Source organism: Passer montanus, unplaced genomic scaffold, assembly GCF_014805655.1.
Source record: "Passer montanus isolate IOZ18808 unplaced genomic scaffold, ASM1480565v1 scaffold2, whole genome shotgun sequence".
NCBI lineage: Eukaryota > Metazoa > Chordata > Aves > Passeriformes > Passeridae > Passer > Passer montanus.
This window is the reverse complement of record NW_024366591.1, coordinates 26,919,993-26,935,256: the sequence shown is the minus strand read 5'-3', so window position 1 is coordinate 26,935,256 and position 15,264 is coordinate 26,919,993. Positions and strand designations below refer to the sequence as shown.

Genomic DNA, 15,264 nt, shown 5'->3' with positions numbered 1-15,264 from the left:
GAAACCAAATAAAACAACCACCTGATGGTAAACAATCTCCAAACATATTCCCAAGGAGCAAAACACAGGAGAAGCAAATGAGATAAAATTGTTTTCTTTTTTCTCTGAGGCTTCTCAGCTCCCCAAGAGAAAAATCCTGAACAAAAGGATTTTTCCAAAAAATGTGAATGCCACACAAAATGAGTGCCTTTGACAGGAAACTCACTGACAAGTACATGAACAAGCAGTGTGCTCCCACACCAGGTGCTGGCAGAAGGACAAGCCCTTCCTCCTACCCCCTGCATGTCCTGCTTTAGGCGAAATACCTGTAACCTTTAAACTCTTGTAAGAGTTAAAAAAAATCCAGATCCTGAAAGATGTGACATTATCTGATACTGGCACCAGGGAATTGTAACTATGACTACTGAAGCAGCAGTATTTCCTTTCCCCCCTTTCTTGCCCTTGTGGTTCCACCTGAAACAAAGGAGACACCTCTGTGAACTACAGCCCACTTCTGTTTATTACCAGCTGAGTTTTCTCTGAGGAGACAGGAGGAAGACAAAACTTCAGCTAGAATTGTACTTGTTACAGGAATTTTCAGAAACTTCAATGGCAGTTGCTTGATTTATAAATTGCATCCCATTGCCAGCTTATAAATTATCAGCATTATTGTGCCTCTCCTTTCAACATTGCCCATACTCTTTGCCTGATGGAGAGAAAGATGGAAAAATAGGAGGAGGCACAAACACCACTTTCCAAGATCAGGTCTTATGTTCTCAGGATTTTGTGCCCAGTATCTTTCTAGCCAGGGAGGCACTGAAATGTTGAGTTTTCAAGCCAGTAAATGGCAAAAATAATCTGCTGGTCCCCTTAGTGCACACAGAAATCTGTTCAGCTGGACTGTTTCTACATATGCTGTCAGACGAAGATGTCCACCAATTGTCACCTCCTCCTTTGGCTTCGGAGGTGACTCCACATAATTCACTGAGTGTGCATGGATGCTGCTGGCACACACAGCAGCGCAGGCAGCAGGGAAGAGGGCAGGACTACCAGAGGAAACAAGGCACAATGGGAGCACAGTTTAGCACCCCCCCCCATATGTGTATGCACACACATATACACTCACATAGTGAAATATGAGAAAGAAGGGAGAAAGTGGGGAGCAGTGAAGTGTAGCAGGAGTCCAGGGAGAAGGGGCTCGACTGTTGTGGCTTCTTTTCAACCGCAAGGATTTAATGCAACATTAACCTCTGGTGGTCTTGACATCCCTGATCACAGTCTTCTGATTTCATGTGAGTCGGCATTTCTAGCACAAACATCTACTTTTTGTAGGAGTCTTGATTCCACAGGAAAAAAGAGACCCTACATCTCAGCTGGATACTGATTTTTATTCTCCAATTAATTAAAATAGAAAGCTCTTTCCACCCTTGAATGATGTGAAAGCAAAGAAGCTCGGGGATGGCTGAGGTTGGATTTATTTCACTTAATTTCTGGCATTTAAGGGGAAACATGAAAGTGATCGACTTAAGTATATTTGAAAAGAGACATTATTTGAAAACAAGTCAAATATTTCAATTGACTTATCAGCAGGTGACTGAGAGTCAAGTCCTTTGCTGTTGATACCAGTGGCAAAGCTGATTTGGCTCAACAGCAGTGGGCAGCAATCTCTGCATATGGCCATAACCTGATAGCTGCCACTGTGGTTACATCTCATTCTCACATTTTACCCTGGGCTAAATAGAGCCAACTTTCAACAAAAACCACCAGTGACCCCTGAGGCTTCCCTCTCGCCTTGCCACGCAGTCTGTCTCCACTGGCAGCCAGCTTGAGCTGTCAGGGCTGCGTGTCAATGGAATTTGCACAAAGCATAAGTGCTCCTACTTGGGAAGAGAAACTGGGACACTTCTATGCTTGAAAACATGGGACAACTGTGGCAGCATCTTTGCAGGTACAAGGACACTAACCCAAAGTGTGACCAAAATAATATCTCAGGCTTTTTGAATTGTTTTCTAGAACAACTGTGTAGTTCTGTAAGGTTGTCATTGACATTGATATAAGCAGATCACTGGGGTCTAATTTAAGAATGGGCAAAGTGTGGATGTGCTGAGCTTCCAGAGGAACTGAGGGTGCGCTGACTGCTGTGATTTTGTCTACCCATTTTTTGTCTGATGACTTTTCAGAAGGCTCTAAGGCAAGGGGAGGGGGCTGAGTTTGGGAAGTGTTTTGGGAGCTTATATCTTTACCAAGGGCTATAATGCTCTTCTACCCTTGTGTTTGGGGATTTTTTTCATGTGACATGGCTGCATACTCTTGGACAACCAAAAATTTCTGCTGCATATGAAAACCAATGAGCAAACAATGCTTCTTGTCACCTCTGAAACAAAATACCAACAAGGGTAAAAAAATTGGGAATATGATGTGCTAATAACAAAATACTTACGCTCATCTAAGCTGTAACTTCCTTCTTTGGTCGAAAACCTGCCAAATAAATATAGTCCATCTGTCAATATGGTTGTCATGCATGGTTGACAGTGGGAGTCCAACTGGTAGAAAATGTGCTCTGTGCATGCTAAGTGGCAGCTCTGTGTATGGTGAAACTTTGTCTAAAAACAGTCAAGGAGAAAAAACATGCCCCAAATTTATTATCCAAAATTATTATTTATTATCCAACAAATTTATTATCCAAACAACTGTATTTACTGCACTGTAGTTTAAAGTCATTTTGGCATGGCTATGTGAGTAGGATTCAAATCCACATGGAAAAAAGTTCAAGACAAAAAATAGTGACTTTAGAGAATACATTGGGAGTGTAAAGCCATTATGTCTCCCTTCAATCTGTGGTTTCTCATGGCCTTCTGGAGCAAACTAGTAACCTGAAAGCTAAAAAAAACCCAAAAACTGTGTACTTGAAACATATGTCTGAACACTTGGGGTACGCTGTCCTTTGTGCCAAGAATTTTTTTCACATGTGCTGTAAAAGAATTGATTGCCTTTGTGATTTTTATCCTAGCTGAAACAAATGCACATGTTGTTCTTATTTGTATGAATGGCTAATCCATTTTAATATGCTGTTTTGACACATGTACATGACTTTTGCAAGTTAATAGAGGTGATTCACATCTGTCATGCCTTCCCTTCTGTACATTTTCCTCTATACTGGCTTATGTTAAAGATAAGAGGGAAATATATCCCTGTCCCAATGATAATGACATTAATTTTCTTAAGGGCTGCAAGGCATCGACTTGGTACGGTACCAGTAACCCCAAGCAGCTTCCCTTTTGGAATGACCCTCTACAAAATCACCAGCATATGAAATTCCTTTAGGCATTTTGTCTCTCTTCCTCAGCTTGCCCCAAAATGCCTTCTTTCTGGAACACTCTGTGTGGGAGTTAGCATGAGGACAACCTTTTGGTACAAGGAATAGTCAGGGAGATTTGTGGTATTTTTGATATTTTTTCTTGCCAAAAGGCAGGGGTCAATCAGGCATAAAGTGGCAATGAGGAACAGTATTTTCCTGCTTTATTTGTACATGTCTAAACCATTTATCTGGATATTAATGTTATCTCTGAAAACAAGCAGATGACTCGGCAAATCTCCCACAAGCTGGTCCGTTAGTCATCAGAAAGAGCCAAGGGAAAGAATTCACTTGGCCTCTCCTTACACACCTAATTTTGGTGCCATTGCCAGATTCAAAGTAGGAGGCTGAAGTGGGAGCTGTGAATCATTGGCTGGAGAAGCAACTTTCACTCCACTGATTGTAAGTGGAAGTCTGTGGAGAGTTCACTTTGGGCAAGACATAGGTTTTCTCTCTAAAGAAGTCAACAGTTCTATTGAATTCCAACCCAAAGTCCAAAACTTGTAATCAAGATGCTCTTAGGAGAGGAGGATAATCTTTTGCTGTAACAGATTGGAGAACATGAAAATAAGAGTAGTCAAACTCTAAGCTTTGAGGAAAAAAAATAAATCTCCTATGGAAACTGAATATTTTCCTGATTATTTCCATCTGCACTACACCCTGGCTATCCCATGCGATTTTAACCGATTAGCAGGGAGGAAGAAAATAATTTTCCAGAAATATTTTGCTGCACTCATGCAATAAGTACAATCCAGTTCACAATTACTTTGTATGTAAAAGCCAGGCCCTTTTACATTATGTGTATGAAAAGAATTATCTAAACAGGGGCTGTGTACATTGTAGCTGCCAAGGTGCTGACCACATGAATACCCTGTGACATAGATTTGGCAAGAATGAGATTAACCTTGTTAACTTGGCCAAATTCCAGAATAAGTAACAAAAGTTGGATAAACCTAATTTTCTCTCAATTTTAGCAGAAAATATTGAACATGATGCTGCTGGTTTATATTTTAGGTAGGTGCTCTCTTTATACAGGGAGGATATAGAATATTGCCCTCTTGACTTCACGGTTACCCCAGCAGTCCAGAAGTAGAAAAGACAATCATACAAGGCAATCACATATTTACTTGGCTCTTCTGACTCTTTTCTAGTGCTGCTTCCTCTCAGGCAGATGAGGGGAATATCCCCATACCCTCAGCAGGTTTCAATCTGTAATAATTTCTTTTGGCTTCACTGAATTGTCTGCTTTCTTTGCTGAAAGGGTCTCAGGAAAGGTTTGTCCCAGGACCATTAAGTCAGAAAGGTAATGTGGAGTGTACTGAAACTCACAACTTTATAAAACGCTCTACTTGATCAGTGGTCTCCATTGAAATTTTCCTTGGTTCTGTGGGGAAGAACATGGCATCCTATCTTATCATTGCAGGGTGAGTCCTGAAGCAATGTCAAAACTGATGTCAAAAAGAACTAAATAGCTTTGACTGACAATAAGGGACTGCTGTTGTCATGGCAGAAAGCCCTAGATGTCCACAAGAGAGATCTGGGGCCCTTCAGGCAAAAGGTCTGTTCCCAATGTACACCCTACACATGGCCTTTGTGCAGGCAAAGGCTCCGTGCTAACAGCACATGCTATTGACACTGTGAGCTGCTTTAAGAGCTGCTGGAAAATGGGAGCTGGGCATGAACAAGGGAGTCTCTGCGTTGGTCTCTGATTAGAATCAGGGCTTGAGACAATGCTGGTCTTGCAGAGAAGGCATTGGCATGGAGTTAGGATTCCTAGGAGATGGAAATGACTTTTTCTCCCAGGGCTAACATTCCCATTAACTGGAGACATGAGACCTCCCCCTTGCTACAAATTTGACTTCATATCAGACTCATTACTCAAGTTTTCTTCATTCAGGCAGTGTGGCAGGCAGCAGAATACTGGCCAAACATCAAGCAATGGGGTATAGCACCCTGCAGCTAAGATCCAGAACTCACTAGTCAATTTCTCTATACAAAAAATACTTCTAAGCTATAGTATCATGTGTTTGTTAAAATGTTATGTAAATGGTGTAAACATTTTAGATGTGTGTGTATGTAGTAACCACTATGCTGCAACAATAGCTGACTACCAGAATATCCCCATGATTGCTATTGAAGCTCTTCCTGCTTGCAGGCATTTCCAGCTAAAGTTACAGATCTCTTTGGGCTAGCTAGGTTGTAGACCACTTGCTTTTATTGGTCTGTCAACATTGACAGTACTTATATTATTCAGCATCTTTTCTTAATGCAGAGTTGAAAGCAGCTGACGGGTTCCCTACTGGAATCCATGTACCATTTTCCTGAGCAGGAAAGCCCCAGGTTATGTCCCAGCTGGTGTTGTAACAAGCTGGGGGGTTGTGTGTAAACACACCCTAGATGAAAACCCGAAGCTGTGCTATTTGAAACCTGAGTTACCATCTCTTGCAGAGTTACAGCATAGCACGGGGCAGCCTCGTTGTGCCTGGATCTGCTCTCTGTAGATCCCTCTGCTCATTAAACTATTTCTGCTCTCATCTCAGGGCAGGTCAGCAGTGCTTCTGCTGCCTCCTTCAGCTAAACACTCCTGGAGGAGTGTTTAAACACACAGGAACCTGGGCACCTGAAGCTGAGCGCGCAGAGCTGAGAGCGCAGAGCTGAGGGGAGCTCTGTGGCACGGCTGCTCTGTGCTCCTGGGCACCCCGGCATCAGCAGCTGGGGAAGATGGGGGAAACTCAGCTGGAATCGTGCAAGAGACACTGTTCTGAATGGTTCAGTTAAGCTTCACAGTGACAGGGAACTTTTTTTCATATTATGACTAAGAATTACGGTGGTACAAGTTTACATAACAAAGTGAAAGAAAAAAAGGGGGCTTGGTTTTAGCGTTAATGATGTTGTGTCACCATTTAGCACGAAACTTTCCTAAACTCCCTCTGACATGGAACTAGGTATTGCAAAACTAGGTATTGCAAAATAATCACTGTTTTAAATGCAGGTTTTAAAAACTTGGAAATGGCTCTAAACCAGTATGTTCTAGAGCATGTTATAGGCTTGCAGTAAATAGCTTCTGCCATTACTGTAGGCATTTCTTAATATTAATTCAGTCTATACTCAGTCAAGACTTCCACTGGTATCAGTGGGAATTTTCCTGAAAAGTGATTTTGCAAAGCCTGTAAAGGCTGCTTTATGTGTTTCATTTTTAGTTACACCCTCCCCTCCACAAAATCAGTTAATTTCATCTTTGTCTCCATAAACCCTTAGTACTTCTCAGTGCTGCTTAAACAGGGATCTAGATGAAAGTGCTTTGTGGAATATGGCTTTTGTCAGGGTTAGTAGAGCTGTTAAAATTCCAGTCTTTCAATTTTAAAAATGACATTTCTTTGCAGGCTTATATTAAGTACAAATACACACATGCACGTACGTGGGGGGAAAAAATGAAACAAACCCTCAAAACTCAATCTAAAAAACAATGCAGGGAAAATGAACTGGATTGGATATTTGAAAAATGCCACAGAGTACCCTGTCAGTTAATGTCCATTTATTTTCCCATCCATTTTCATTCATGTATTTTATTTGTGTTCAGGCTCTCTATCCACTTATTCCATTTAATTAAATAGAATATTTTCTTCTAAAATATTCCATGTGCCAAAAAACTAATGAAGGGCAAATATTTCTCATCTATGGACAAAAAGATGCCATTTTCAATGGAACAAATTCACCTTTTGTTGGAAAACCATTACAGCAGCCTTCCAGTACTTAAAGGCCAGCTGCAGGAAAGATGGGAAGAGACTCTTTATCAGGGATAGGAAGAGGAGCAATGTCTTTAAGGTGAAGGAGGACAGAATTCCATTAGATATTAGGAAGAAATTCCTTCCTGTGAGGGTGGTGAAACATTGGGCTGTCCAACCTTCCTCAGCCTCTCCTCCAAAGTCCTATGCCACAGCCCACAGCCAGTTTGGTGCCCATTCTGGGCTGGCTGCAGGATGCTCCTGTCTCTTGTGTAGAGGGGAGTCTGGACCTGGAGCCAGCACTCATCAGTGCTGAGCAGAGATGAGGGATCACCTCCTCTGACCTGCTGGTGATGCTGCCTAAAGCAGGTCTGCATGAGGACATTACTTTTATGGGCAACTATAGAAGGAAAAGAATGTTTTGTACTGTTTGAAACACAGGTGAAATAACTCAGGAAGGGCAGAAAAGGTAAAGATGAAAGATGACTTCAACAACAAGACAGGGCAGGATTTTTGAAGAAAGATGCAAAAATGCATTTTCATAAAAAATGCGTTTGGAATACAGCACTACAGAAAAAGAGTAGTGATGTATAAGAAGGATGCTGTGACAAGACTGAGACACACTGATTTTATTCTGATTCAGCGTGATGTTACAGGAGATGGGAGAGTGATACTCTAAGGAAACTGGGATGACAATTACTACAGCTGCAAAATTTGCCAGTGTTTATGTAGAAAATAAAGGTCAGCAACTGAGGGAGCAAATTCAAGGCAAAAATATAAAGTATAAAGCAAATAAATAATAAAATTTTGTTTTCTACATACAAACAAGAAACATGCACATCATTCCTTGTGAGTTTTCATGGACATATTTTTTTCTGCTTCTTTCCTGCTTTCGTATAAAAACATCTTTTGGGTCATTCCATTCAACTGTTTATGGAGTGTTTGTACTAAAGAGATGTTCATAACAAATAAATATACATAGTTGATTAAAATCCTCTTTCTCAGACTGATGAGCCTTTACTTAGAGAAACCTTACAATATCTGTTCTCCATTCATGCACATAAATCTTCAGGAAAAAAAAATAATGTGAAAAATGGGTATATGCAAGCAAACATACTTAGCAAACATTTTAATGCTGATTTAACTATTATTTTCTCTCTTTGCCTCAGACTACGTAGGGTAAAAGAAGATGACAAACCTCTTTATCTCACTTCACAGGGATCACTTTCACAACTATCTCTTGGATGTCCTCCAAAAGAAGGCCAAATCCTATTAAGGCTTACATAACTGCAAATCAATTAGAAATATATTGGAATTATTGAAATTGCTGGTAGAATCACCCCACAAATTACAGAAGCTGAGAGTTCTCCTAGGACAGCTTGACTGTTAAAGTGTTAAACCCATGAGATTTAACTCTTTAACCAAATGTCAATGTCAATTATTTGCCATTGCAGCAGTACAAAACTGCAGGAACAGTGTGTATGTGTAAGGCCACTGGGAGAAACAAGAAATTATACAGCAAATGTTCCTTATGAGGACAAAGATTCTGTAAAGGGGAGTGACTTGCCTGGGGTTAGGTAGAAAAAACAAGGGCAGCCCAGCTTCACTGCTGGTTGGGCCTGTGTGCAAGCCTCAGACACATATTTCTTGCCGAAGCAGCTCCTCAGCTATGGTCTAGAGACTCTGCAGACTTTCTGATTCAACCAATATGGTTACCCATAACAATTTCATTAAACTATTTCTGTACAGTCTTTTGCTTGTTAGTCTTTCCCCTGGTAGAAGTCTGTATGTTCTGTGCTCCACTCCTAAAACAAACAACATGCAGATAAATATGGTGCAAAGCACTTACCACAACTGAAAAATAAACTTCTAACCACAGTGAGGGAGAGGAAAAGAGCTGGGTATTTTGTGGTCCCCAAAGGAAATTGAAATCTGCTTTTTGGTGGAGACATGCTTCAAAAGATGAAACCAACCAAATGGGGAAAATGTCTCTTTTTCTCGGGTATGTGTGCAGCACATATTAATGGTTGCCAAAAGTTAAATGGGAAGCACTGTTGATATTATTGTCTGTTTGTTATTAAACAAAAATCATTCAAGCTTTGTTCTCTTCTCCAGTGGATTAATGAAAGACATCACCCTGAATCAAATGTGATCAAGTTTCCCTTTAGCATATCATGCCTTGCTGCAATACACTTCAGACAGTGGCTGCTGCAAAACATTTTGTTTAGTGCCTTGTTTATTATTGTTTTTCTAGTAGACAAATGGTCCCAAATGTATTTTTTTCCTTAAATTCCAATAGTCCACTATACTTTGAAAGAAAACAGATTATAAAAGCTTACTTTAAAATTTTATGTCTTCTTTTAGTGACTTCATAAGTAAATTGAAATTATTCTTTAAAAGGAAAGAAAGAGACAAGACAGGAGGAAAGAGAGAACAAGAGAAAGAATGAGGAAATGAAAGACTGTGGGAAGGGAAGGGAAGGGAAGGGAAGGGAAGGGAAGGGAAGGGAAGGGAAAACTTATGTATATTTTACATAGTTAATGGGTGGATTTGTTTTAAATAAAAATTACTAGTGTTTTCTGGACTAGTATTTTTATAAACATTCAGAAAGTCACAGAAACACTGAATATGCTGGATCCTCTGGGGAGGAACCCACAATGATCATCAAGTCCATGTTCTGGCCCTGCTTGTTCATCCCCAGAAGCATTCTAAGAAAATAATTTATGTATGTTATTGAACCAGACATTTTCATGTCTCCACAGACTCAGGAATGATTCATGTCCTTTCCTAATGACAATAATACAGTAGGCTTTTGACCACTCTGAGCCGAGCTGGCTTGAGCTGGTGACCTGGAGATGAAATGTTTACTGCCAATCTCCCGGGCAACCATCTCCCCCTACAGGCACCTTTCAATAAATCTGCCCTGCCTTATTTTCAAAAGACACTTTGGAAACATGCCATTTGAATCTATTGAGAATACTTCCAAAAATCCTTTTGTTTAAGGCTTGTTTTTGTAAGTATTTTGTGTAAGACAGGCAAAGTTTTCTTTCCTTAAATTTTAAGTAACTTGCAGATTTTACATGGTTTTATTCCTTTCATTTCTCAATGTCTTATGCCGTAGCCTGTGGCATAGCACTTTGCTGGCAAGCATTCCCACATTAGACACTGCTTAGGCACACAAATCCCAGCTGTCATCTCTGCTCCTGGGAGGAGCCAAAAATGCCCTACATGCTCCCTTCCAGCTTCCTCACCCACATTGCCTTACACACCCCAGGTACCTCCACCTTTATTAAAACTGAGTCCTAAGATAAAAAGAGTGATGACATTACAGAACTGGTCCTGATCTAAACTACTAAGTACCATTTTAGATAGGGAGTATGAGAGTACATTACTCCACCATAGCCCAGCACACATGCAGAATTTTGTGTAAAAGCAGAGAAAATAGCACCTGACATATAGCTGTGTTCATGGAGATCAGTTTAATACCTCCATGTTAAATATTCCCAGGAGGCAATGCTTATTATTCCCATTAGTTTCCCATTCAAAGACATGCCCATCTGTTTGTGAAACTATCATATAAAAACAATGGTTCCCATTCTCCATGCCTTACTCATGCCTTTGTGAAACCAGATACTGGAATTTTTATCTGGGTCAAGGAATTCAAAGCAGGACAAAATAAATTCAAATTTAATATAATTAATCACTCGGAATGGAAGTTAAGTGTAGGGTTTTTTCATTATTTTTGTTGGTCTAAGTGCTAAGAGGATATGCCCACCATATTGGTAAATGCTCTATTGTAATATTCACAATGAATAGCTTCTTTCTTTAAATTTCCATATGGGCACAGTAAATTCTGTTACTCTGCCTTCAGATTTTTACTAGTTTGCATCTTTTAAAGGCATGGATGATATACTTAACTGGGATGCAGACTCAGACACCTTGTGTTTTGAATTTCTGCTACAATTTAAGTCTGTATTCTGTAGCAAATTCATTTTATATGAGTGATCCACTCACAGCTTTTTCTCTTGAATCTTCTGTTCCACAGATGTCCAAATCAGACCGCTGTAACTCAGCATGTCTATGCTGAGGGCAGCAGCAATGCTCCTCCTTCCATGTGAGCTCATCCCTGGGTGGAAGGGATAAGACACTTCCCCTTACATTACAAACTTTCACTCCCATTGCATTTCCTGTGCCAGTTCAGGACGTGTGGTCTGGTCTCTCATATCACTGCATCAGGCTTACACACAGCCACATCTCTGTGTCCTGGCCAAGCTTTTCTGGGCTGGTGCAGCTCATCAGCCACTCATGTACATGCCAGCTCCACACTTAGAGTATTTGGGCTTGGCTGATGCCTGACAATCCAAAAAATTTATATGACTTTCATTGCTAACAACCACCAGAGTGGGCTGCACGCACCCAGTCTCTGAGGAAGGCAGTGTCTGATTTTGAGGATATTTAAACTAGAGGAAGAGAAAAGATCCCACTTTTCCCTCACATTCTTGTTGAGATGGATGCAGCCTCCCATGGGGGCGAGCAGACAGGTTCTGTTCTAAGCATCTTGGTAACCTGGTGCTCCTTCCTTGCAGCTGGAGGCTAAAATTGCTACCCAAAGACAGCCAAACTCAAAGATTTACCAACCAAAGTTAAGAGCACTGTTGCTGCAGCAGGCAAGGGTTTGTAACCTATGGTGAGTAGGAACTCAGAGGGACCAAGGAGCAAGGGAACCAGGAGGACTGAGGAGAAGGGAAAGGATGAGCTAGAGCAAAGGGCACTTGTTTTGTTACCAGCCAGTGGAGACCAGGGAGAGTGTCTGGTAGATGGAAAGCGATTTGGATGATCTGATCTTCCTGGAAAACTCCATTTCCCTCTTTAGAAATTGAGCTGTGATCGCCGCCAGCATTATTATATGCCAGAAACGTATGGCATAATAGCTTTGTGTCTTCCTTCTGTCTCTCTTTGTGGCTTTCTTCCCCTATAAGGGGAGCCATCAGCACAATAGGGGATCTTACTACAATTTGGGTGCTGCTTTCAAGAGGTTTCAAGAGCCAGCAGTGCTCTGGAGCAGGTGCTTTTTAGAATATGAGTTGGATTTCTTGGTTTTGGAATAAACATATGTACCTAATGCCTTTGATAATCAATATTGGAGTGGAGATGAGTGGAATGCATGCAAACAAAAACAGATAATAATTTTCATCATTGACTGCATAAGAATCATTGCCATAGTTCCAGGTGACCAATTAGTGAGCAAACCGCAACTCTTGATCATGGTCCCATTTTGGATGAGACGTGTCAAACTGGGGAGAGAGAACTTTTGCAGATGCAATAAACTGTGAATGCTGCTGAAGTAGAGGGTAGAGGACAGAGAGTAAGGAGGCAATGAAGAGCCCTGAACAGTGCTAAAGTGGACAAGATTTACAAGTTGTTGATCAAGAAAACAAAGAGTAATACGGGAAGAAACTTCCACAGGGAAAGTGTGCAGAAATCTGGGGCACAGAAGATGAATGGGTGGATTACAGGCAATTTATCAGCTTGACATGCCCATTTTCATATATGACAATACACCCCAAGGAAAAAAAACAAAGAAAATCAAGGAGAACATGACTTGCAGCTGCTGGGAGTAATTTTTTAGCTACAGTGAGATGGCAGTAAAACAGCAACACAATAAAAATTTTTTAAAATGAAATGTCTTAAATATAGCATGCCCTGACAAAGAGCAACAAAATGTGCTGGGATGCCAGCTTTGAAGAAAAACAATGAATTTTGCATTTGAGAGGAGAAGCAGGTATTTCATAGAACTGCCTGTGTATATCATGATCAGATGAGGAGTTGAGCAACATAAAGAGCTTGCTCCAAGCCAGATTTAAGAGGCTGGGGCAATGGCTCTTGTTTGGGGTTGTTAGAAATCACGTACTTGATTGCTCAACAATGCAGTTGTAGTTAGAAGAGTAAAGACAACTCTATGGAACAAGAAAAAATTTAAGAGTTTATTCTCCCCAATGGGATGGTGAAAACTGATGAAGAAGAGCTTGCATTCCTTCTCAAGGGGCATTCATATATGCTCTGTTACAGTGTGGGACTGCAGAGACTTCTGAGGCATCCTCACAGGCCCATCAGTGGTGGCTCTCAAAGATGGTGATGGAAAGGAAAGAAAAGGCTTAATTTTGAATAAGAAAGTTGTAATCAGTCACATTCACAAGGAATATGAGGAACAACTGATCAGGCAACTCAGCAGGGATCTCTAAGCACGGAAGACAGCTGAAGGATTTTAAGTGAGCTGCATTCACTAGTGACAAACCATTTCTTTTCCACTTTTGCCTTTTTCTTTCTCAGCAGCATTACAATTGCTTGAGATTTTGCCAAGTACAGAACAGGTCTGATTTGAGAGGTTAATAGAACCAATGAATTCCTAGCAAGAAAAGGAACAATTTTTAAGACCTATCTTTGTGTTCAACCCTCAGAATTTAATAAACAATTTCCTTGGCTCCCAATTTAGATGTTTCTAGCTGTGCAGTAAGCAGAGACACATAAGTTTCATCCTTTCTACAGGGTACTTCAGATATTTTTTGGCAAGAAGACAAAGGATTGATAAGACAGCAGAAGAAAGAAGCTGTAATTTTAGGCAGAAGCTTGGCAAAAAACAGCAGGGAAATTTTCTCTCCTGGTTGGATAAATCTGGTCAAGGCCTTGAGAGTAATTGCTAAGGTTTCCAAGATGGAAAACAGGAAAATAACTTTGTTCTTACCTTATTTCCAGCCATGACATTTGCATATTATAACTGTAAGTTCTAGCTGATTGTCTTGTTCTTCTGTCCTATGCAGCTTGTGGATTTTTTGTATGTAGCCTTTTGTAGGTGGTTGAACATAATGCCAGGCTCTTCCAGGGTGAAGTAGAGTATACTGGTTACCTATTAGCACTTTCTGTACCCGGTAGGCACAGCAAGGTTCTGGGCAGTGGCCAAGATGGAAAAGCCACCTCATGTCCCATGGGTTTTCTTTTTCAGAGAGGTGAGAAAGCTGCTGAGCAGCTTTGGAAAGAGCAGGCTGCTGCTAGAAACTTTACATGTTTCCAGAAATGGATCCTAGAATCACAGAAGTACAAAGCTGCAAAGTACCACAGGGGATCATCTGTGCCCTCCTTTCACCCAGAGGTAAGATGACATTTACATTTGCCAAGACAATCTGAATGGGAGGATTATCTTCTTCCAAAAATCTCTAATGAAGGAAGAGTTCTCTTCAGCCTAGGCTGCCTGTACAACCTGTTTCCATGTTTCTTTAATAAGAATTGCTTTTTCCTAATACATAACTTAAATGCCCTTTATTTAATCTGATTATTTCTTGTCCTAAAACTAGTGAACATAATGAACAATAAATTAATCTTTTTTTATAACCCTTTACATATTAGAAAACTGCCACCATGTCCTCCCTCATTTTCAAGACTTCTAGACTAAACAAACTCACTTCCTCTGACCGTTCTCATCGGTCAAATTTCCCTACCCTAAGCTCCTTCTTCCTTCTATTCTTCTTAGTACATACTTCACATGGGGTAGTGTCCTGGGGTCCCAAAGTCACTTCACTTCCCTAGGTAAGGCTTGGACTACTTTTCTTCAGAGGAAGAGGAGACAATAACCTCCTACAGTTTACAAATGGAAGTTCTGAAGCTGCATTCCAGAAGTCTTTCTTCTTTTTTGTTACACTGTTCATCTATAATAGCTAAATTAAAATGTAGGTGGGAATTCCAAGGTCCTCCTTCACCTTACTGGTGGATGTAAGGATCTTGGTGGACTCTCTCAAACGGAACTGTAAATGTAAAATATATATTCGTCAAATTAATATTTTTATGACTGATCTTCAGTTTTGGTTTATGAACAGAACTGTACTGTAAAAATATTTTTGCCTCCAGATGGGACAAGATTGTAGAAGAACAGAGACAGACTTGTAGTACTTTGACAAAGCCAGTCAGTTTTGTACTATTTAGAATCACAGAATCATTAAGGATGGAAAATATCTCCAAAATAATCAAATCCAATCTTTGAAAAAGTACCACTGTGCCCACTGAACCATATCACACAGCACCACCTCTGCTCGGTTTTTTAACACTTCCCAAAAGGCTGACTCCACCACTTCCAAGGGAAGCCTGTTTCCATGTTATAATTATACTATCCTGTCCTATATACCACCATCTTAAACCTGGATTTGCAGTGATTTA

General features: G+C 40.5%; 1 long non-coding RNA gene across 1 annotated transcript in view; it reads left to right on the top strand.

Moving 5' to 3' along the window:
• LOC120501415 overlaps positions 1 to 14,198 on the top strand; it is a 38,213-nt gene extending 24,015 nt beyond the window's left edge. The window contains exon 3 of the long non-coding RNA XR_005627286.1: positions 14,060 to 14,198. This is a non-coding gene — a long non-coding RNA (uncharacterized LOC120501415). The remainder of the gene's footprint in view (positions 1 to 14,059) is intronic.
• The last annotated feature ends 1,066 nt before the right edge of the window (positions 14,199 to 15,264 follow it).